This window comes from Halichoerus grypus, chromosome 4 (assembly GCF_964656455.1).
Source record: "Halichoerus grypus chromosome 4, mHalGry1.hap1.1, whole genome shotgun sequence".
NCBI classification, from domain to species: domain Eukaryota; kingdom Metazoa; phylum Chordata; class Mammalia; order Carnivora; family Phocidae; genus Halichoerus; species Halichoerus grypus.
In genome coordinates, this window is record NC_135715.1 from 128,506,039 (window position 1) to 128,528,241 (window position 22,203).

Here is a 22,203-nt window from a genome sequence, read left to right on the forward strand (position 1 = left end):
GAGAGACACAGTGAGAGAGGGAACACAAGCAGGGGGAGTGGGAGAGGGAGAAGCAGGCTTCCCGCTGAGCAGGGAGCTCGATGTGGGGCTCGATCCCAGGACCCTAGGATCATGACCTGAGCTGAAGGCAGACGCTTAACGACAGCCACCCAGGCGCCCCTGTTACCATTTATTTTTGTAGCTTCTCATTTAGTATATTTTCATGGCTGTTTGCATGTGTTATCTCTGCAGTTAGAATGTAAGCCCCTAAGGACAGGGGCTGTGTTTTACATTACTTTTTCATACCCTCCAGTGCTCACGATAGGACATAGAAGAGATGTTCCATGGAAACTTTCTCAATCAAATGAAGTGGGAGGTGATACCAGTAGGACAAGCACAGAGTTATTGGTAAATTACCTGAAGGATATCTTTGGGAAAAACCTTATATGTAAAACCCTGATTTCCATTCCTAGAGCCTGTTCTTGCCATTCTTTATCACTATTCCAATTTTCCTGTTTTGTGTCTCATTTTATCAGGACCCAAATTAGGGCACTAGTGGGGAAACTAGTCCTGAAACATACCTGTATGATTTCCTGTAAATTACTAGATACACTGTCCTCTTCTCTACATCTTTGCCCTTCCAAATAGCCAATCCTAGTGATGGGAATTTCTTGGCTAAAATTTCTGGAGAGTTCACAAGTGAGATATTTCAGGTGACATGTTTTCTTAGAAACCTAAGGCTTTCAGAGGGAGTCCATGGGAAGGAAAATGGATATATTTTTCTCTTTCCTGAATTTCTTAACCTCTTACAATTGTAATTAAACACTACATTTAACTTGATACTGTACTTTGATATTCTAATACAGCTGTTTTGATGGAATTATGGCGGATACATTGAATGGTTTGTGGAGAGAGTGAAAGGGAAGGCAGAGATGAGTTAAATAATTACTATTGAATTTCTCCATGCAAGATCTAAGAGCCTAACAACCAAGGAGAGGAAGAGAAGAATGGAGGGATATTAAGAGGGCAAAACTGTCGGGATCTAGTGATCAATTTGGTTATGGAAGGTGAAAAAGAGGGAAGAAACTAAACTTCCAGATTCTTGAATGGTTTAAGGAGTCATTATGAGTACAGGAAACAGAAGAAGAACAGATCCGGGGCCAAGTGAAAGAGTCTGGGTTTATCATGAGCTGTCTGTAAGACATCCATGTCATGTCAGGAGGGTGTAGGAGATCAGAATGTGGAGTTTGGAGAGAGATCTGGGCCAGAGACACAGCGTTGGGACCCATCTGAGCTTGATGGTAGAAATTCCAAGTGGGTTTAGATGGCCCACATTAAATGACCACTTATGAAACTTTGGGGAAAGCGATTTATAGGGTGAGGAGAGGAAGATAAGCCAGAAAAGCAAAGTGTCCAGGACTGTGGTTAAGGGAGAAGATAGATTTAAGAGGAAGGCATGGTCAAAATTGCTCCATTAACAGGAGGTCTGAGAGGAAAGGTAAGACTTGGAATTATGCAACTAGAAGGCCAGATTCCAAAGAGCCATAGAACATGGCTCGTAGTGAGCTGAGAATAAACATGCTTTGGGATTCCCCACAGAGCCAGATACAGTGTTAAGCATGTGGGACGCACACAATGAATGCTCTACTCATTGAACTGAGTTGCATGATAGTGATCATAAAACACCTTATTTATTCTTAAATAGGGAGGGGGAAGAAGGATATGCTCCCTAGAACTGGGGAATACTTTTCAAACTTCAGAGGATCCTCACTCATTCTGATTCAGGCCTCTATGAACCCTCACAACTCCTTCTCCCAGATGGGAATCATTCCATGTAGTTAGAGATGACATGGAGGGGGAGGTTTTGAACCGTTGGCTATTATGGACATGGGGAAAGAAGAGATGGGAGCCACAAAGACATGGCTATATAAAGGGTTAATTGTATATATGTGTAATTATGTCAATTTTTGTACGCATGCCTTAGATCTTTTATAATCAGTGTGTTAGTGGCAAATAAATATGTGGTACTCACTTTCAAAATATTTTAGTGTTTCTTATGTGCCCCGTTGTACCATTATTCAACACATAGCCCTTTGCTAAGAGAGATGGAATAACATGCATCCATGGTTGGATTCAGCATGTAAATATTGAGCACTAATGAAGTACCAATTAGACATTGTGATTCATTTAGAAAAACGATCCAGTCTCATAAATAAATAACAGACTATTTGACTTGCCTGGAGGACTTGTTCCCTACTTTTGTAAGGCTGACTTCTCAACCCTAGTGGATGAAATGTCATTTTCCCAGAGAGGCCATTCCTGACTCCCTAAACTATAGAATGAAACCCCTCCTCATTATTCTGTTTCATAGCATCCTGTTCACAATTTCTAATTGTGTACACACTCATCTGTTTGTTTACTTGATTGATGTCTGTCTTGCTCATGATCATGAACTTGAAGGTCAGCATCAAATCTGTTTTTGCAACATGCTCAGAAGGTAGGGGAGTACCTACTTGACAAGTAGGAAGCATTTAATAAATATCTGTGGAGTAGATGCATATATTTCTTGTTCTATACGTAAAAGCACTTTGTTTTGTAAGTCAGTTAAATTCTACTATTAGTATTATTTTTGTCAAATAAATATTATGATGCCATATCCATTAGCAGCTAGGCTCTTAGTGGCAACCAAATCATTTGTCAAAAGTGATTCATTAAAAAAAAAGTGATTTAATTAGTAGGATATTGGATTTAGTGGGGTGCAAGATTTTCAGGTAAAATATTTGAATTCTTTTTTTTTTTTTAGATTTTATTTATTTATTTGAGAGAGAGAGATAGTGAGAGAAAACACAGTGTGGGGGAGGGAGAAGCAGACTGCCCGCTGAGCAGGGAGCCTGACACGGGGCTTGATCCCAGGACCCCGGGATCATGACCTGAGCCAAAGGCAGAAGCTTAACCAACTGAGACACCCAGATACCCATTAAATATTTGAATTCTTCAAAAGATATAATGTGCCAGCATATTTAAGCTTTAGGAAGGGCTGATATTTCTCAGTTTCAAACAGATGTTTATGGCTGGGTGGCTGGTATCTCTTCTGACTGGGCTGGTGTTAGAGGGTTGATTGTTCAGTTTTTATTTGTATCACTATAAATACTACTACAATAAACATCATTATACAAATACCACTACAATGATGCTTTTTTTGGGTCAACTACATTAAAAATAGGATTTCTGGTTCAAAAGTATGTGAAGTTTTAATTTTAATAGATAATTTATTATTTCTTCCTAAAATGTTTGAGGTAATTTAAACTCTCAGCTTTGATGTAAATAGATTCTATTTCCCTGCATCCTTGCCAGCACTGGGGGGGGGGGGGGATGTTACATTTTATTTTTTTAATTGTTGCTAATTTGAAGGTCATAAGCTTTTTTGCTTATATTGGTGTATGTACTATTACATATTCCAGTTATGAACAATACTTTTATTTCTAATAGAAATTCTACTTTATCATCATATTAGTCTTTTAACATACTGCTGAGTTGACTTGTTATTGCTTCATTTATAATTTTGCATCCATATTTATAAGAGACATTGATCTACACATTTGAAAACTATTTTATCAGAATTTTAAAATTTAGATTACCATATCTTCATAAAATAATTTGGAGGAACTGTCTTTTTCTGTTGTATGGAATGGTTTAAATAATAAACAGATTATCTGATTTTAAGATTTTAAAATGCAATTTATTTTAATATAATTGTGTTAATGTGCTAAAAAGAATGTGAAGGGATATTACATTTGCTAGTATTAAATTTTTTTTCAAATTTCATTCTGCCCTAAAAAAACAAGTAGGGCATAATTGAAAAGGGGCATGTTTATTTTTCCTCAGAAAGTGCTAAGCCTCAGACCATTTTCACAAGGTAATTTTGTAGGAAACATGAATAAGAACTAACCAGATAAAGACAATTACCACCATAGTTTTCTTTACAGAAATAAAATCTTTAAAATTAACCAAGGAAATTAAACTTAGAGGGAAAGTTTTAGGTTGCTTGAATATGAGGGTACATCCACACACATTTCATGATAAGCACAGAGTTGTAGAGATTAATACTTCATTTGGGATAAGAGAGAGAGTGAGAGTGGCTCCTATTTAGATCCATTCCACTGAGATTGATAAAAAGTTATTGGTTAAGCGTCTGCCTTTGGCTCAGGTCATGATCCCAGGGTCCTGGGATCGAGTCCCACATTGGGCTCCCTGCTCAGTGGGGAGCCTGCTTCTCCCTCTCCCTCTGCCTGCCACTCCCCCTGCTTGTGCTCTCCCTCTCGCTTTCTCTCCCTGTCAAATAAATAAATAAAATCTTTTTTAAAAAGTTATTTATTTATGAAATACCTACATCACTGACCATAAAAAATAACCTGCTCATAATTGGCTCATTCTCTAAGATCATAGCATATGTCAGCATAAATGTACACTTTGAATCCTTTCCCCTATTGACCCAGTTGGATTTCAATAGCATTTCTTTTGCTTTCTGTTTAATTGAAAATTAATTATCCAACAGACAAGTCCCAGGACTCCCATCCAGAATATATTGCTTCGTTTATTTTTTTCTTTGCCTTGACCAATTAAAACTTCCGGAATCCACTGAGATTTTTATATGACGAAGTTAATTATTTTGCATAATTTAGGAGCAAAGTCTATTCTGGTAACAACTGTTTAACTGTAATTTCAAAACCATCTCCTTTATAGTCACAATCATTCTGTAAGAGTATTGCAGTTCTAATAACAAACGTTTGAATTGATAGTGTCTCTTTAATATTGTACAGCAAAGAATTTTGTGAAGTAAAGACATTAACATAGTCCAAAAGCAATGTAAAGTCTGAGCAATCAGCATAAGGGAAAATGAGCTATTCCATGTAGAGTCTTCATAATTGCTCTGAAGCAGTATATCCCAATGGGATGTGCACATGTACGCTTTTGAGAAAAATTCATGAATAAGGGATAAAGAAGGAGTTTGTGCCCATCAGTTTCTCAGGGAGAAAAGATCATGTATCCTCATGTATCCTACTTTGTTTAGACAAGTGATAAGATTAATTATGTAGAAGAACTACAGAGACCAACAGAGTTTTTGAACACTCTCCATGCACCTATTTTTTTTTTTTAGTTTTTTGAAACTGGAAATATTGGAAATTAAGTTTTTAATCAGAGAGATATATGAAAATGTATTTGCTGTGGATCATGAACACAAAATGAGGGGAAAAAAAGAGGTGCAGAGGCTTAAGAGGAGTGTAGAAGTGATAGTGAATTTCAGAGAAAAAAAAATAGACATTTTATGTAGACACCAGTATATGCATAGAAAAAAATTCTGGAAGAATACATAAGAAACTTTTAATTTTAGTTTGTTTTTAAGTGAGGAATCACCTTTCATATTAAAGCTTTCTACACTGAATTTAAAAAAAGGATAGACACTTTAAGAGCAAGGTTAAGATTCCAAAGGAAGAGAATATGTCATTATTAAAACATAAAAATTATTAGGTTGCAAGAAATTTTTCTCTCTTCTGAAGGGCATTAAAAATACTGAGATACTTTTAAAACTTTTTTTTCTATTACTATTCAGTTTATAATCTTATATTTAATTATTAAACATGTCTGTAGGTAAGTTTTCTGTTGTTGTTGAGAGTGAACCAGGATGTTGCTGAGGTCAAATAATTTTCTTAATTTTAACTTTAGCATGGAGGTACAGCATTCCAAGAGTACATTTGTGTTACACAGAGGGACTCAGCTTTCATCATGATTATTATTTCTATTTCTATATTGTTACTTCTATATTATTGATATCATATTAACCAAATCAATAGCATTCTGTATTAATGAGTAGCTTTTTCAGCTCTTGACTGTATAAGATGATTTCACATTTCTGTAATTCTATTATGATATTTATAAAACTGCATGCATATTCAGTAAGAAATTATAGAAACTATATAAACCAACACCCTTAATTGCACACTATTGAACTTAGCTTCTTTGGAAGGTTTTGTGTTTTGATCAAGACTGTGGAGGTGCTTAAAAAAAGGAGATGTTTTAAAAAAAACTCTACAAATAGGGAAAGATTGAGGCTTGCTAATATGGAACCCAGTTCTAGTTGCTTAAAAAAGGAAAGTATGTAGGAAGAGCCTATAATTTTCACTACTATCTTTGGGCTTGGAAAAATGCCCAGGTTAGTGACAAAGGGAACTTTGGGGGAAGACTCTAAATCTACCAGAATGTAAGAGAGAAAATGGAAAATCAGATGGATAGCTTCATTAAAAACACAGCCGTGTAAAATCTTCGAGAGTTAAAGGAATAATAGCAGGATTTCTATTGATTTTTTTCCAAATTGAAATATTACTATAATTTAACAATTTCAGTTATTTTGAAAATAAGCAGAGATGCAGCTGTAAGCCATTAACTACAGTCAAAGTCATTATGAATTTGCTCTTGGGGCCAGGATTCACATATCAACTGTGACCCAATCTTGAAACCTGATTGTCTTTCTGATCTTAACCATTTTTTTGAAGTACAATTTCCCCGGCATCTACCCCTTCTTTTTTCAGGTGGTGTTTTATGATGTCTAGGACACTGCTTCTCATACTTTAACATACACATAAATTTCCTGAAGATTTTATTAAAACGCAGATTCTGACTCCCTAAGTCTGAGAGTTTGCACCGTAGCAAGTTCCCCGTGATGCCGATGCTGTTGGCGTGAAGCCTGTGCTTTGACTAGGAAGGGACACTGGAATACTGCAACATCCCCCTAAATGATTATCATTAGATTGATCTTTCTATAACATGATTTTAATAAAAGTCTTCCTTTGTTGGAAAACCTTCAGGGATCTACCAAGTCTAGTTTAAAGCCCAAATCAAGTCATTCACTGCCTTCCTAATTTTGAAAAAAACTTTCTATCTTCCACCACTCCCTTTCAAGAACTCTGAGTTTTAGTCAAACTAGTCAAATGTCCGCTTTCTGCTGAAGTTCTAGTTCCACCCAAGAGGTGGACCTAGTAGACTACTGGCTCTTCCCCTTCCGCTTCCGAAATCCCTCCCCCTCTCCAGAAGAACAAGGGAGAGAAAAATATGGAGAAAATGGTGAGCAAGCCCTGAGTCGAGGGATGGGGAAAAGGGAGCTGTTTGGAACACATGTGGATGGTAGCTCTGGCCTGGGGCAGAAGGCAACTCAGCCTGGTTGTAGGAGGCTAAAATAAAAACTTTTCCCTTCATTTCCTTTGGGATTTGCAATGCCAGGCCCTGTGCTGGCAGCAACTGAAAGCTGGCTCAGGTCTCCCCAGCAGGAAAAGCAAGGGCAGTGTAGATACCTGTAGATACAAGATAGTGCTTGTGGGCAGCTGACCTCAGAGCTCTCCATACTTTTCCTTCTCCAAGCCTTGGGGCTGGGAAAGTACAATCTCGTGTTCGTGGCTGTGAGGGATTTAATTGTGCTTTTCTGGTATCATCTTCATTAGGTTTAATTAGCAATGTTCTACTTGCTTTATAAAAAAAAAAAAGTTGGGAAGTATGCTTTCTTTTTCTGTGTTCTGGAATAATTTAAGCATAATTAGAATCATCTGGTGTTTGAAGGTTTGGTGGAATTCTCTTGTGAAGCCGTCTGGGCCTGTTGCCTTTTTAAGGGGGTAGGATTTGGATAATTTTTCTATTTTTTTTTTTCCTATGGAAATTAATCTACTTAAGCCACCTCTATTTAATGGTATCAGTTTTGATCAATTAAACTTACTGGGAAATTACTATTTCATCTCTGTATTATTTGCATAGAGTTGTATAAAATATTCTCTTCAGTATTTTAATTTCTTCTCTTTCAGTGATTATTTCTTATTGTGTATATTTATGCTTTCCCTTTACCCTTTTTTATCCCTCAGTAAGTTACCAAGTGATTTCTACCCTGAAGAACCAGCATTTTAACTTATTAATTCTAATATTTTTCTAATAATTATTTTCTGCTTTATTTTTACCATTTCCTTTCTTGTGCTTTACAATGTTTGTGTGTTTGTTTTGTCCTAGGATTTCAGGTTGGGATTTTAATTCATTTACTTTTATCCTTTCATTTTTATTGATGTTAAGTGCTTAAGGCTATGAATTTCTTGAATCACAGCTTTTATTATATCCCATACATTCTGTTTTTATTATCATTATTTTTAAAAGAAATTCTGACATTTAATTTAGCATTTTCCTTTTACCAAAGAGTTGTTCAATAGAAAGTTTTACATTTTCAGCTGGAAAAGACACTTTAGATATTTTCTTGTTAATTTCTATTAATACTGTGCTCTGATCAGAGAATGTTATTTGAATTATTTCTCTATTATGAAAATGAGGATTTCTATGTGATATAATATATGCTCAACTTACGTGAATGTTCCATATGCCTTTGAGAAGAAGGTATGTAAATTATTATTGGTGCTAAAATTCAATATAGATTCATAAGATCAACTTTATTCATGATGTGAGAAGTGTCTTCTATCCTTTCTTGTTTTTTGTCCACTTGATTTTCTTGGTCTGGGAATGATACATTAAAGTCTTATAATATTATTTTGTTTTTGAATGTTTCTCCTGGCATTTCCTGGAGTTTCTGTTTTATAAATGTGGTAGTTGTATTCATGGCTATTTAAGAATATTATCTTTGTTATGAATTGTGATCTTTATTATTCTAACATGTCTTTCCTTGTTTCATTTAATACTTTTTGTGATGATTTATACCTTGTCCAATATCAAGATGTCAACCTTGCATTTATATATGTATGTGTGTATGTATTTAAAGTAACAAATGCACTTTTGATCTACAGATAAAAACTACTCAGCGAAGGTCAGTAACCATTTCAGTTCCTACTCTGTTAGACCCATATCCTGTACAGTCTTCAGGATCTAGGTTAACAGGTTATTTTCATTATTTCATGTCATCCACAGTATTAGAAAACAAGGCATTATAGCAGTTTAGATGAAATGCACTGCTAGCAGCCAAATCCAGTCTCTTATATTCAATACTTTTTCTTCTTTCTTTTTCTTTCTTTCTTTCTTTCTTTCTTTCTTTCTTTCTTTCTTTCTTTCTTTCTTTCTTTCAAGATTTTATTTATTCATTTGAGAGCGAGAGAGAGAGAGCACAAGCAGGGGGAGGGGAAGAGGGAGAAGCAGGCTCCCAGCTGAGCAGGGAGCCCGGTGCGGGGCTCAATCGCAGGACCTGGAGATCATGACCTGAGCCACCCAGGTGCCCCTAGACTTTTTCTTTAGATCTTCTACTTTGTTGTTGGAAGCTTTCATGGCATCTTCCCTGGAAATTCTTTTCAGCTGATTCCAGGCATCCCACTTGGCCTTGCCTTTGAAATCCAGCAGCCTAGGCTGCTCTGTGTTTGTGTCACCCACAGTTCCTTGTTCATAGTGGCTGTAGGTGAACAGTATCTCATCATCTGCTGGCTCGGTCTTGAGGTGCTTAGCATCCTCAGCAGTTTTGTCAAACTCAGCCTGAGACATGCTGGCAGGGTTGCAAGGATTCCAGGGAACCCTGCATTTTTATTATTTATATTTGTCTGATAAAACTTTGTCCATCTCTTTATTTTTAACATTCCTTAAACCCCTTAAGGATGTTGATAGTATGTAGCATAGAGTTGGGTTTTACTTTGTGAATCAATCTGAAAATCTGTTTAATAAGTAAATTAACCTCATTGACATACATTGATATGACTAATATGTTTGGTCACATCAGTAATGAACTCTTATTATTTTTTTATATTTACTGTACATATTGTGATAGTTACTATGATTCACCATGTGGTCTGTTTCCTTGCTTTTTTGTTTTTTAAGGGGTCTGGAGTGGACAGAGTATTTAATTTGGTTTAGGAAAATTTGTATTTTTTCTAATGATTACCTTTATTACCTTAGTCCCTTTATTCCTTATTTAGGCTTCTACTATTTGATTTGTCAGCTTAAGATGGTCTCAGTATACAGTATTCAGAAAATGTGTTTCATTTTTTTCCTTCCTTTTCCTGTTTTTCCTCCCATTTACTTAGCTATATTTTTAAATTCTGTCAGAATATTTAACAGGTACATACTATTCTTTCATCTCTTTGCCCCACCTTTATTATAGTCTTAAGTCTGTAATTAAATATGTATATTAAAGGGGCACCTGGGTGGCTCAGATGGTTAAGCGTCTGCCTTCGGCTCAGTGCATGATCCCAGGGTCCTGGGATAGAGCCCCGCATCGGGCTCCTTGCTCAGCGGGAAGCCTGCTTCTCCCTCTCCTTCTGCTGTTCCCCCTGCTTGTGCTCTCTCGCTCTCTCTGTCAAATAAATAAATAAAATCTTTAAAAATAAATAAATATGTATATTAAATATCTTCAGTGCTCACCAAAGGTCCTTTTGTTGAAGTTTTTCAATTCCTATCAAGCTGGCTGAAGGTCTTCCTCTAGTAGATTCCTCAGGGAAGCCTCATGAGGACTGTATTCTCTGGATTGTTACATGTTTGAAGTTGTTTTCTATCCCCTTGGTTCCCCATGCAAAGGTGAGATATTGGAGAGGCTCACTGAGATTTCTGGTTTGAGAATGGCTTATTCTGTTGGACAGAGAAGTACAATTTCCTCTTTGTGGAGAAGCAAGTTGGTGTATCTTCTGATTCTCAGTCTCTTTGGTTTATTAGTTCTCCTTAATCTCAACACCTGCTGCTCCCTTTACCACCTAGCCTCCAAGGGATGTGTCCACCAAGAGCTCTCTCTTTCCCCCAGAGGCCGTACCTTTTTCGGGACTGTTGCTTCCACTCCTGTGCACTTTTCTGCCCCTTCCTTTCAGTTCTCCAGGAGCCAGTGCTCTGATCTAGCAGGTCTTATCTTTATTCCCGGCATTTCTCCAGTCCATGTGGAACTTTCTCCTCCTGGGAGTGATGTTATATCGTTGTGGATTCTGTTGCTGCTGTACCCCACTCTCTTCTCCTTGTTTTTGATCTGGCCGAGGCCCTGGAGTGGTTCTCCAGCTTTGGATGCTTAGACCCTACTTCCATGTAAATTGATATTTGTCGCAATCTCTGTCTCCCAGTCATGTGGTAGGCATGGGTTATGGCTAGTTTTATTTGCTCCCTTTTGGGATCTGTGTGGTTTTGGAGAAAGTGAGCAGAGATTTGAATTTAGGCAATCACCATCATCCTATGGGAACTCAAAGCGCAACAGATACCACTTTTTTATTTCAGTAATTTGAGTTGAATTGTGTTGTAAGAACTTTGAGGGCACACCTAATACATTATCAGGCATATAATAAGTGATAATTAAGTATCTGATGGAGGAATGTATTAATAGATATTATAATTCACTTTACTTTAACAAAAGAAATTATGGAGGAACTACTCTAATATTTATGGTAAAATAATCATGCCTAAATTTTATTAGTTGCTAACTCAGTGGCTTAATTGTTGCCAGTCTATCAGTGATATATTATGGAAGTTAAATACAGAAATCGTTTCATGCATTTGGATACAATTCTGAGAGACAGAGTGAGGTGAGCACAAGTCAGGATAGACAACATGGTAGAGGTGATTTTCTTTCCTAATAATGAATGAGGCTAGATGAAACTTTTAGGTAAAGAAAACAATAAGCTATGCATTGTATTTTCTTTGGTTAAAAAATTACATATATTAAGCTCTCTACTTTCAGCTACTTGGAAGGATGTCATATAAGAAAAAAAAAATCCATGAAACCTCGCCAATGATTTTCATCAGAGAATGTTGGCAGACTGAACGAAGTATCTGATAAAGTAAATGTTGCCAAATAATTTCAATGTTTACAGTAGATGGTTTCTTAAACTTAATTGTGTGGCTCTGTGAGGACACAAAAATAAAGTAAATCAGAAAAGATAAATCAGTACCACTTTCAGGGGATGGGACTGATAGTGGCCCCCATCTTTCTCTAGAGAAGAAGTTTTTTATGGTGGTGAGCATACTCCGTATCTGTGCTGTCCAATGATGGCTACCAGCCGCATGTGGTGAATGGCCTGAGCAACTCTATCTATCTATCTGTTTATCTATTTATCTATCATCTATGTATCTACGTATCTATCTATCTATCCATCTATCTGAGAAAGAGCAAGTGACTACTTTTTCATAAGGAAAAAAGAGGAAATGCTATTTTCTACTCTTAGGTGAGCTCAGGACTACTTGTTGTAAAGTTTTGAGTCTTTTCAGTTGTTGCCTCTGCAGCTTTGTATCAGACTATGATATCCACCTTTATGTTTAACTCTTTGCACTCTTTCATATTAGTGAAATCCATACGTAGACTATCACTTGGTTGGTTGAGTATTTTGAAACTAAGTTAAGGAACACATATACTCACATGAAACACACACCAAATCCATCCCCATATTTGTCCTGATGTTAAGTCAAGAGCTATCTAGAAATTTATTAACCAGACTTTTAGTTTACTGGTTTGTTGGATTGTTTAAGGCCTAGGTTTCTTGGATTCAGGACTCAGGCTGCCTGAGTTTCAATTCTGGATCTCCCATTTATTAGAAGTGTGACTCTTGGAGGCATACTTAACTTTTGTATTAGTTTCCCCATGGGGTTGTTATGAAGGTTAAATGAACTCATAGTTGTAAAATATATAGAATAATGCTTTACACTGCTTATTGAACAAGTTAAATTAAAATTAATTAAAGATTAGATGCTACCAGTATTAATGACATTTTCTCATTCATCAGAGCTTGTTCAAGTATCTGTCACGTGGTAGACATCAGAAACACCATCAGGTGACTGGCCAGGTTGGTACTGATTTAGTAGGCTTCATATGTGATGGGATCCATGTTCAGGGTCTCAAGATGGTAGCACAAGCTCTTTGTTCCCTACTGCCAGGCAAATAGAGAGCAGAAGAAATGTTGAGGCTTTTAGTGAGATGAGTTTGAAATAACTGCAAATAGGAAAAACATGTTGTCTGATTTTGCCACGAAATACCTTGCAGTTTAGCAATTCTGAGACAGATCTGTTTGCAAAATGTGAGTAGGTACCTAGGTTAGGCTGATAGCATACTCAATATTCTGTTGCTAAGGTTCTAAGCCTATTCGTGGTATCTATTTTTAGAGTATACAAGAATGAATCAGAAGCCTATGATTAATTATTAATGATTGTGAAATAACCCTGTTGGATGATAGAATGTAGAAAGTTTTAATAACAGCTGCTTTGAGGATTACTTTTAACAAATACATAAAAGGATTTTTGAAGATATATTTTACCTCCTTGGAACATTGCTTGTTTTGAAGTAATTTTCTCTTTAAATGTCTATGGTATAATCCTATCTTGAAAAGAAAAGACCATGGCAATGAGAGGCTCCAAAAAGATTAATTATAGCTCTTTATTTATTAGCATGCAAACTAAATTCATAAAATTTGTGAATGTCTAACAGCCTATCAGATTAAAAGAAAACTTTTTTTTTTCAGTGTGGTGTCCTTTTTAATGTCTATAATAATTAGTGATATTGATCATTTACTACTTCCAGGCTCTGTTCTCAATCGGTTACATAGGTGAGAAAACTCAAGGGTGGAAAAGTTAAATAACTGGTCATGGTCACACAGATAGTAAGGATGGGTTTGATCCTGAGCAATCTGACTCAAGAACCTGTACTCTTGACCCTGATTTCTTTTCTAGCTCACATAAAGGACCCACCATACATCACTAAACAAGGCCATGGGAAGATTATATCTTGTACAGATTTCATTCTTCCACATCCTACTATAACCATTCGTTTGTTTAACAGACACTGAACACACACTAAGCTAATGATGGATATGCTTTATTGAGCATTTATTGGCTAATGGTTTAAATGTATCATCTCATTTAACCCTTGTAGCTACCCCATGACATAGCTTAGAGACCTTAAATGGCAGCATGTTGTGGCGAGCACAGAGGCAGGAGTTAAATGCAGGTCCCCTGACTCCAGGGCTAATGCTCTTCAACACGTTACAGGCAGCGGATTGTGCTCAGGGCTGTAGAATATGGACGTTGCTCAAATCACAAACCCTTTGAAGAACTTGGAATGCAGTTTTGCTGGTAAGATATGCATGCAAATAACTGTGAGGAGAGTTATAAAGGTTAGAGATACTCTCCTCCTAAGCTCATCAGACACAACAATCACCTTTGACAAAACAGGAAAGACTACATAGAAAAGGATATCTGAGCTGTTTAAAGAAAGAAAGTGAAATTTGGAAAAGGAATGATTTAGGAAATCAAGGTCAGATAATGAAAACTAGCAGTAGGCATCTGTAGTGATTTTGAAATAAGAAAAACAGTTTTATTATTAATAGGCCTGTTTCCATTTTTAAAACACAGCACGAGGATTTTCTTTCCGAAGTTGGTTTATACTTTCCTTCATTTGTTTAATAAGTATATACTGAGTATCTATTGGGTATAGGATATTGCTGATGCCAGCAGTGAAGATAGCCAGTGTTCTAAGAGACAGAGCTTATGGCCTAGTGGGGGAAAGGCTCTTGGAGTTTATGGCCTAGTGGGGGAAAGGCTGTTGGAGCTTATGGCCTAGTGGGGGAAAGGCTGACCAAAAAAACAAAAAACAACAAAAGTGAGGTGCACAGCCTGTGTCATGATGATAGTGCTCCCATCAAACTCCAAGCAGGGCAGGGGGATGGGGAGTCAGAGGCAGGGGTAAGGCAGCTTGCTACTTCAAATAGGGTGATGAGAGAAGGTCTCACCGAAGAGGTGGCATATGATAAGAACCTGAAGAAGTGAAAGAGCAAGTGTAAAACCACATTTCAGTACATGTCACTTTAAGAACTTCATACCTAAGGGCATGTGCCAGATAGCTTGCTTTTACTCACCATGCCTCATCCCCCAGGATCTACTCTCTATGCATCTCCACCCTTCTTTTTTCTGTGCAAGGATAGGCTATGAGGAGGATATCACCAAGCAACTTTGCACTTTGGCTTACAGTTAGGTTCAGCTGCTGAGAGGTCTGGCATGAGGTCAGAGGGAGAAGAGAGTGAGGTCTGGATATTTATTCCCTCCCTCTGTCTCCAAGTGGAGCCCTGAATAATATGGGGCTGAAGGGAATCAGATTTAGCCCTGTTTTAGGAAGTAAAAATGTGAAGCAATGAAAGATGCAATGATTTGACCATGGTATAATGAGGGTGGTGTAATTGGGGTAAGAATGGAAACTGCAAATATCTAACCTTTTGAAGCCTGTTGAAGTTAGCCCACCGAGAGGCAATATTTCTCTTTTTAGACCCCTTTAAGCGCTGATGACATTTACGGACCCTATCACTGAAAGAATGCAGGTGCACAGGTGTACGTAGGACACACACACCCCATTGCTTGCCGTTTCCAGGGGTTAACAAATTCCTTGAAACTCTTCTACAGATTCCTGGATTCCCTAAGACCCTTGGCTCCACGGAAATGAGAGAGAGCTCCTATCTTTGGGTGATCTGGTACATAGAATCTCTCAGCAGCTAACATTTAACAATGCTTAATTTTATGGTTTCAGTGAAAAAAGTAAAATAAATATTTTCCACTGTAAGTTTGGAGACTAAATGAGGCGTTAACATGAGTTCCATATCCAGCCATGCAAGAAAGTCATGCACTGTCAAGAAGCATTTTCAAAATTAATGCTCTATAAATATTACATCTTTATTAGGAGCTATAATCTTTTATTCAAAGATACAGTGTGTCTCTAAATAAAATAGTCCAAGTGGACTTGTATTATTGAAACAATGGCACATAGGATATTTTGAGGCAGATAAAATGTTACCTGTTGTTGGGTAGAAATAGCTTGATACACTAGCCTGATAAAAAATTATAAAACAATTGAAATCACCCCCTCCTGTAGGGTGACCTGAGTTCCTTGAGACCAGCGGTGACATCATCCTTGTCTCTGAGTTCCCAGTGCTGTGCGCGGCACCAACCACAACGTGGGATCCCATCAGAAATTGATAGCTGTGAATTATTTCTATTCAGAAGAAAATTGCGTATTATTTATTGGTGATAAGTGGACATGAATGGCTCATTTTTCTCTATTTAACAACATCTAGAGGAGGCTTTAATTCAGCATATTATAAGAACGATGAAGGAATTTGTTGAGATGGACTGAACCACACTTGTGAGAACTTTAGGCATTTTCTATTCAGTTAACTTAGGCACACATACACACACAGTGAAAAACACTATGACTCTTTCCATGAAAATCTTTAACAGTATTCATAATCCACTAAGTCTGTGGCGATTTGTGATAGCAACAAGAGGAAACTAGTATGTTTACCTAAAAGTAAACCATGAAAAGACTTATCAGAGCCATTTAAAAAGTAATACAAATATATTCATGTAATTTTGCATTTGCTCCTTTACCTCTTTTAAAAGCTGTGTGTAGAATTGATACAGAAGGAGAATAAAACAGTTTGTGGTAAATAATTGTTTCATGCGCCCACATCACTCTGACCTCTAGTTCCACTGGTGCAGTGTCTTCCCTGACTCTGACCCTCTCACCTTGCTCTTATAAGGGTCCTTTTGAATATGTTGGAACCACCAGGATAATCTCTTCATTTCAAAAAAAATTTTTTAAAGATTTTATTTATTTATTTGACAGAGAGAGAGAGAGAGAGAGAGCCCAAGCAGGGGAAACAGCAGAGGGAGAGGGAGAAGCAGGCTCCCTGCTGAGCAGGGAGCCCGACCTGGAGCTGGATCCCAGGACCATGGGATCAAGACCTGAGCTGAAGGCAGACGCTTAACTGACTGAGCCACCCAGGCACCCCTCATTTCAAAATTTTAAATTTAATCATATCTGCAAAGTCCCTTTTATCATGGAAGGTAACATAGTCACAGATTCGAGGAATTAGGATGTGGGCATTTTAGAAGGCCATTATTATGCCTACCGCACTAGAAGAAGGACCTTCCTCCTTCAGGTGCTATTGCTCTTTGAACCAGGACCTTAATTTCTAACCACACAATGACTAATCTTAGTCTTTGTTTACGTATTTATTAGTGAATAGATGAATAGAGTTTAGCTCTGTGTATTTATTCAAGAGTCCATTCCTTCATGTAATCAATAAACTGAGTCTTATGTCTGTGTTTTATTTGAAAGTGTTGCTTCTTTTCAAGAAACTCAGGAAAATGTTAGCTGATTATTTTACACAGAAATTGCTCTAAGTTGCAAGGGTGAAATAATTGTTATTGTTGCTAGAGTCATTATTTGCTGTTTAACAGTAAGGACATTGAATTGTTTTTCTTTATGGGAATAGTTTGATGCTTAGAGTCTGACCTAAAAGCAAATTTTTCATATTAGGTTGTACCGTGGGGCTATCTGTGTAATCATTCATCATCAAACATTGCCTCAAATTGCAAGCACTTGAAGAGTGTTATGGTTTAATCACTTCATATTCTAAATGTGGTAGTCGGCTTTCCCTAGGAAGGACGATGTGGCTCAGAGAGAATGAAAACACCACTCAGCACTTTTTTTTCCTTCCATAGTAAATGCAAAGAAAGGACTATGAATTGTAAGATCATCACTCTGTGGTAGCTATCTCTGTAATCTTAAAATGCCTATTCAGCCATAATCAGCCTCATTCTCAAAAAGGGCTTTATAGAATGTTATAACTAGAAGAAAAATGGGAGATTATTTGGTTTCTCTCCCTTTTTTTGTACAAATGAGGACCCTGCGACCCAAAGGGGAAATGACTTGCTCAAAGTCAAACAATTAGGGCACTAGACTCGATTTAATTTTTCTGACTTTCTGAAGTGGCTTCTTTTGAGCATATTTCCATTGAGAATATGCTTTGAACATTCGTGTGGAAATGTGACTATGAGTTTTAGCATGATACTGTGGCAGAAGTGACTTCTTGAAGACCTCTTGTCTCGTTTCTTGTTTTCCTTTCCTATGTCTGTTTCCTATGACTGTTGCAAAATATTACAAATCTGTGTGTGTGTGTGTGTGTGTGTGTAATGCAAAAAGTACTCTGCTAGTGTCTCTTAGATATAACCACCAATGGTGCCTGTCTGTGAAGCCTTGGGTAAAGCCATGGGAATTTCAACTGCAATATAAATTAGTACAGGAAGAGAACCAAATGAGTGTTGCAGGCTTCTTACGAGAGAGTCATTGGTGTAAGTTGTGGAGGAAATAAAAAGGAACCGAAACTTGATCATTGATGATCTGTCATGATGTAAGTGGCAACAACTCAGGGAAGCCAGGATGTGTAAAGAAAGGAGTTTGTAAGACAGGGACAGAGGAGTGAAAAGATTTGCATGAATATACAGCTGAGCTAAGGCCAGGTCCTTTATATTGACCTGGTTTTAACTCAGCATCCAGCACCTCCTCTCCCGGATCCTTCTTTGTAGTGGCTGAAGATGTTTAAGTGGAGGAGTGACCTTATTGAAGTAGTTCTTTATGATATGTCATTTGCCAAACTGTGCTGAATGTTGTGGAGTAGAAAGTGGTCCAACACAGGGTGACCGGTTTGGAGGTTAACAAAAGAGTGTAAACCCAGGCTGTGGGAACTTCCAACCACAGAATCTGTGAGAACGCCATCATTGGCAACACCCGCCCCCCGACCCGTCCTAGGCAACAGTGGAACTCTTCCTCCTCTGATCGAAGGTCAACCTCTCCTGTATTCTCAATGCCACTCATTCTCACTTCCTCAAGAATCTTACATTTTGGATCTTTTCCCTATCCTCTGTCATTGCTTCCTCCATCATTCTTGGCACCTTCCTCTCAATATTCTCAAATCTATCCCATCTTAAAAACAGAATTTCCTCTCACCTATAGCCCTGTCTCTTTTTTTCTTTACTACTAAACTGTTTCAAAGAAATATCTAGGCTAACTGCTTATACCTCCTCAATCATAAAAAATTAAACATGCCACTTTGCCTTTTAAAATTTCTCAATAAATTAGCAAATAACTCCAGTCTGGTTTTTATTCTGACTTCTTCCACACAACTCTTCTTGCTAAGGTCACCCTGCTCTCCAAATCGATGGGTCAGATCATTTTCTGTCTTGATTTGCTTGACCTCAAAACAGCTTTCAGCATGGTTTCCTATTCATCCCATCTTGAGACATTTCCTTCTTCTGGCTTCGATACCACCACATTCTCCCTACTTTTCTCATTCTTGAGTCCTAGTCCCTTTTTTTTTCTTTTTTAATTTACCTTGTTTCCCTATGCAATCATATTCTTTCCAATCACATCAATTGCCACCTTCACAGCAATAGGTCCCAAATTTTTACCTCTAGTCAGACCTATTTGCTTGAGATCAAGACATGCAGAGACATTTGCTTAAGGAACAGATCCACTTCAGTGTCTCGGGTCAAACATATGTTCAAAACTGAACTCGTGATCTCTTCCTGAAAATGTTTCCGCCCAAGTATGTCCATATACTAAGCCACCATCTGCCCATATTTTCATGGAGGAAACCTGGGTGATCACAGGTCTTTCTTGACACTTTACTCCTCTACTCCCTGACATCCAATCAATCACTGAGCCAGCTGATTCTGCTTCCTAAATACCTCAGATATGCCCCCTTACTTCCATTCTGCAGCTGCCACTTTAGTTTAAGAAACTCTCATCTGTCAGGGCTCCTGGCTGGGTCAGTTGGTAGGACATGTGACTCTTGAGTTCGAGCCCCATGTTGGGCATAGAGATTACTCAAAAAAAAAAAAAGTGTTAAAATAAAAGAAACCTTCATCTCTCATTTGAGCTTTTGCAATTGCCTCCTACTGATCTGCTAACTAAACCACCTCTTTTCCACCTATAATCCAGTTTCCATATAACAGTTGGAATGTTACCATAAAAGTCCATGACAACCACCAACAATTAAGAGAAATTGGATATAATGCAATTTGTGATTGGTTGTTATTCTCTATCTTCCCCCCACTCCCAAATAGGAGGCCAAAGTTGTCATCTTTTGGTGCAGGGGCCCAAAGAAAGGAAGGTAATGCCCATTGAGGAAATACCAGGAACTCATGTCTTGGGAAGTAGATGAGGAACTTTCATGTCTTCAGTTTTCTTCCAGTTCAGTTTCCCTACATGGTGTCAGCAAGACATGAGATTCTTGATATTACTGCCACTGTCTTGGAAATCCCAGCTGTAGCACTCAGAATCATTCCTACCAATATTTAACCTAGACGAACAGCTGCCACAAGGTGGTGCTGAATGAGGCTGGAACCCGGGCCCTGACTTGGAGAAATTTGGACAGCACTTCTGGACTCCCACTCTGTCCTAGTAGGCTCATCCTGGTCACTTCATTAACCTAACCATAACACAACAACACATTTCGTGGCAGTGAGCATTTTGGACCACACTTACTGTGTTATGGAAGGGTTCTAGTGTATTTTATATGCTCAGATCAGAATGTGTCACTTCCCTGGTTAAATCTCTTCCACAGCTTTCTTTGCTCTTAGGATAAAAATCTAATCACATGTGCTGTAAGACCCAATTTCAATCTCAAATTTCAAATCTCAAATGAGGAACAGGCAGTTGGCATGAATGCATGATTCACCTGCTAAAAAAAGCTATCAATATGCCAAAGGGGGATTAAAAAAACCTTCAACCAGCATTCCACTCTGGATACTTCATCATCTTGCCCTCCTCTCTCCTCTATGCATGTTGCAATTATATGAAGATGTCAGGCTCGTTCCTACCTCAGAGGTTAAGAACACCACTCAGGCTGGAATGCTTTTCTCCTTTTTACTTGATTAACCATTTCTTATCTTATAAAGATTAGCTTTAAAATCACATCATGATAACCTATCCCTTTTGTACCTTGAATTAGATTCCATCTCCCTGTTATAGCATACCTATCCTTTCAGCCTTTTTTTCACCCAAAATTTTGATTGTCTAATATCTTTTTTTCCCAATCCATTTATCAATCCATCCATCCATCAAAAATCCATCTATAAATCTTTATTAAGCATCTACTTTTCACCAGGAGCCTCCAGCTAGTGGTAAGCAGGCTTGTGGTGGGGTTCCTAGCATTGACAGGTTGAAAATGAATACAGAGGAAAGGGAAAGGGATTCAAAAATAAATTTTGAGTGTTAAGACTGGAAAGATGGTAAGAAAACCCCAAATATAGGAAAATCAGTATGGAAGAAAGTTTGGGGGCAGAAGAAGTTATCCTTTTAATTTGAGACGGGTGAAACATTGAAAGGTTAATTTCTAGTATATAAGAGAAGCTAGGGAACCATTTGCAAACCATCTGCCGAGGAATGATAGGTGAAGGTATAGGAATACTTGTAATCTCTAAGGCACAGAATAGAAATAAAGACGAGAGGGTTGGCATATTTGAAGGGCACTCTAGAAAAGTTAGCCCCAGAATAGAAATTTTCTTTCACATTTTGTATGTAATACAACTTTCTGAAAATAGCTTATTTTTAAAGGAAATACATATAGTTAGCTTTAGTAAGATAAGAAAGCTTGATGAAGTCCTTGATGTATACCATTCCACTAGCAAGGAATGGTTTAGCATTTCTAAGGTGAAAAAAAAAAAAACCCCAGTGAAGTTTGGTTCTCGGCTGAGCAGTAATTGTTCTGTAATTGTACAAGCTGGAGCCTTAATTAGCCAATTAAATCCTCCTTTCTTGATCTTCATATGATTTAAATATATATCTTGAGCTGTCTTCCGATATTGAAAAAATTCTCCTCTCTTCGAAACAAGTCCTGAAAATATTAGTCAATAGATACCCATCTGCACAGTGATTGAGTCACAACAAATCCGGATTCCTGGAATCTGCGAGAAAACTTGTGCTTGTTCGCATCGTGCCTCCTTTCTTGAAGTTCTACGGCTTGGCAGGTTTGTTCTGAGACAAGGTTTGCTGTGCTGCTTTGTTCTGTCAACGCACACGGGGGCAGCAGAGAGGCAGAGTAGACGCCCAGCTCTAAAGAGCAAATCCGAGAAGCCTGAAGCTCTAGTTCTGGGCGTAGTGTTTTCAGAAACACTGCTTCAGAAATTAAACGTTTTATTTTTGAAACAAGCATAGCCAATTGGCATGCCTCTTTTTCTCCTTTGAAAGAAAAATAAGACCTGCATCTAGGAGCAGGTGAGTACATGTGAATACAGACATTTGCAAGGGTAGTACCCGGATGGCTCAGAATACATTTCTTGGTTTTTCTCGGATATTTGCAATGTGACAAAAGATTTACAAGTAAATACTCTATTGTACTGTCCTATAGCCTTAAGAATGATTATTTTGAGTGCATTCCAAGCCCTGTCCCCTGTTTGGAAACATGTGGATGT

General features: G+C 37.7%; 1 long non-coding RNA gene and 1 pseudogene across 1 annotated transcript in view; one reads left to right on the forward strand and one right to left on the reverse strand.

Annotated features, from left to right (window-relative positions):
* Window positions 1-9,183: 9,183 nt before the first annotated feature.
* LOC144381544 (acyl-CoA-binding protein pseudogene) lies at window positions 9,184-9,494 on the reverse strand (annotated as a pseudogene).
* A 12,369-nt stretch (window positions 9,495-21,863) lies between these two features.
* The window catches only part of LOC118534507 (uncharacterized), a 32,413-nt gene continuing 32,073 nt past the window's right edge, over window positions 21,864-22,203 (forward strand). Inside the window, exon 1 of the long non-coding RNA XR_004916716.2 lies at window positions 21,864-22,006. This is a non-coding gene — a long non-coding RNA (uncharacterized LOC118534507). The remainder of the gene's footprint in view (window positions 22,007-22,203) is intronic.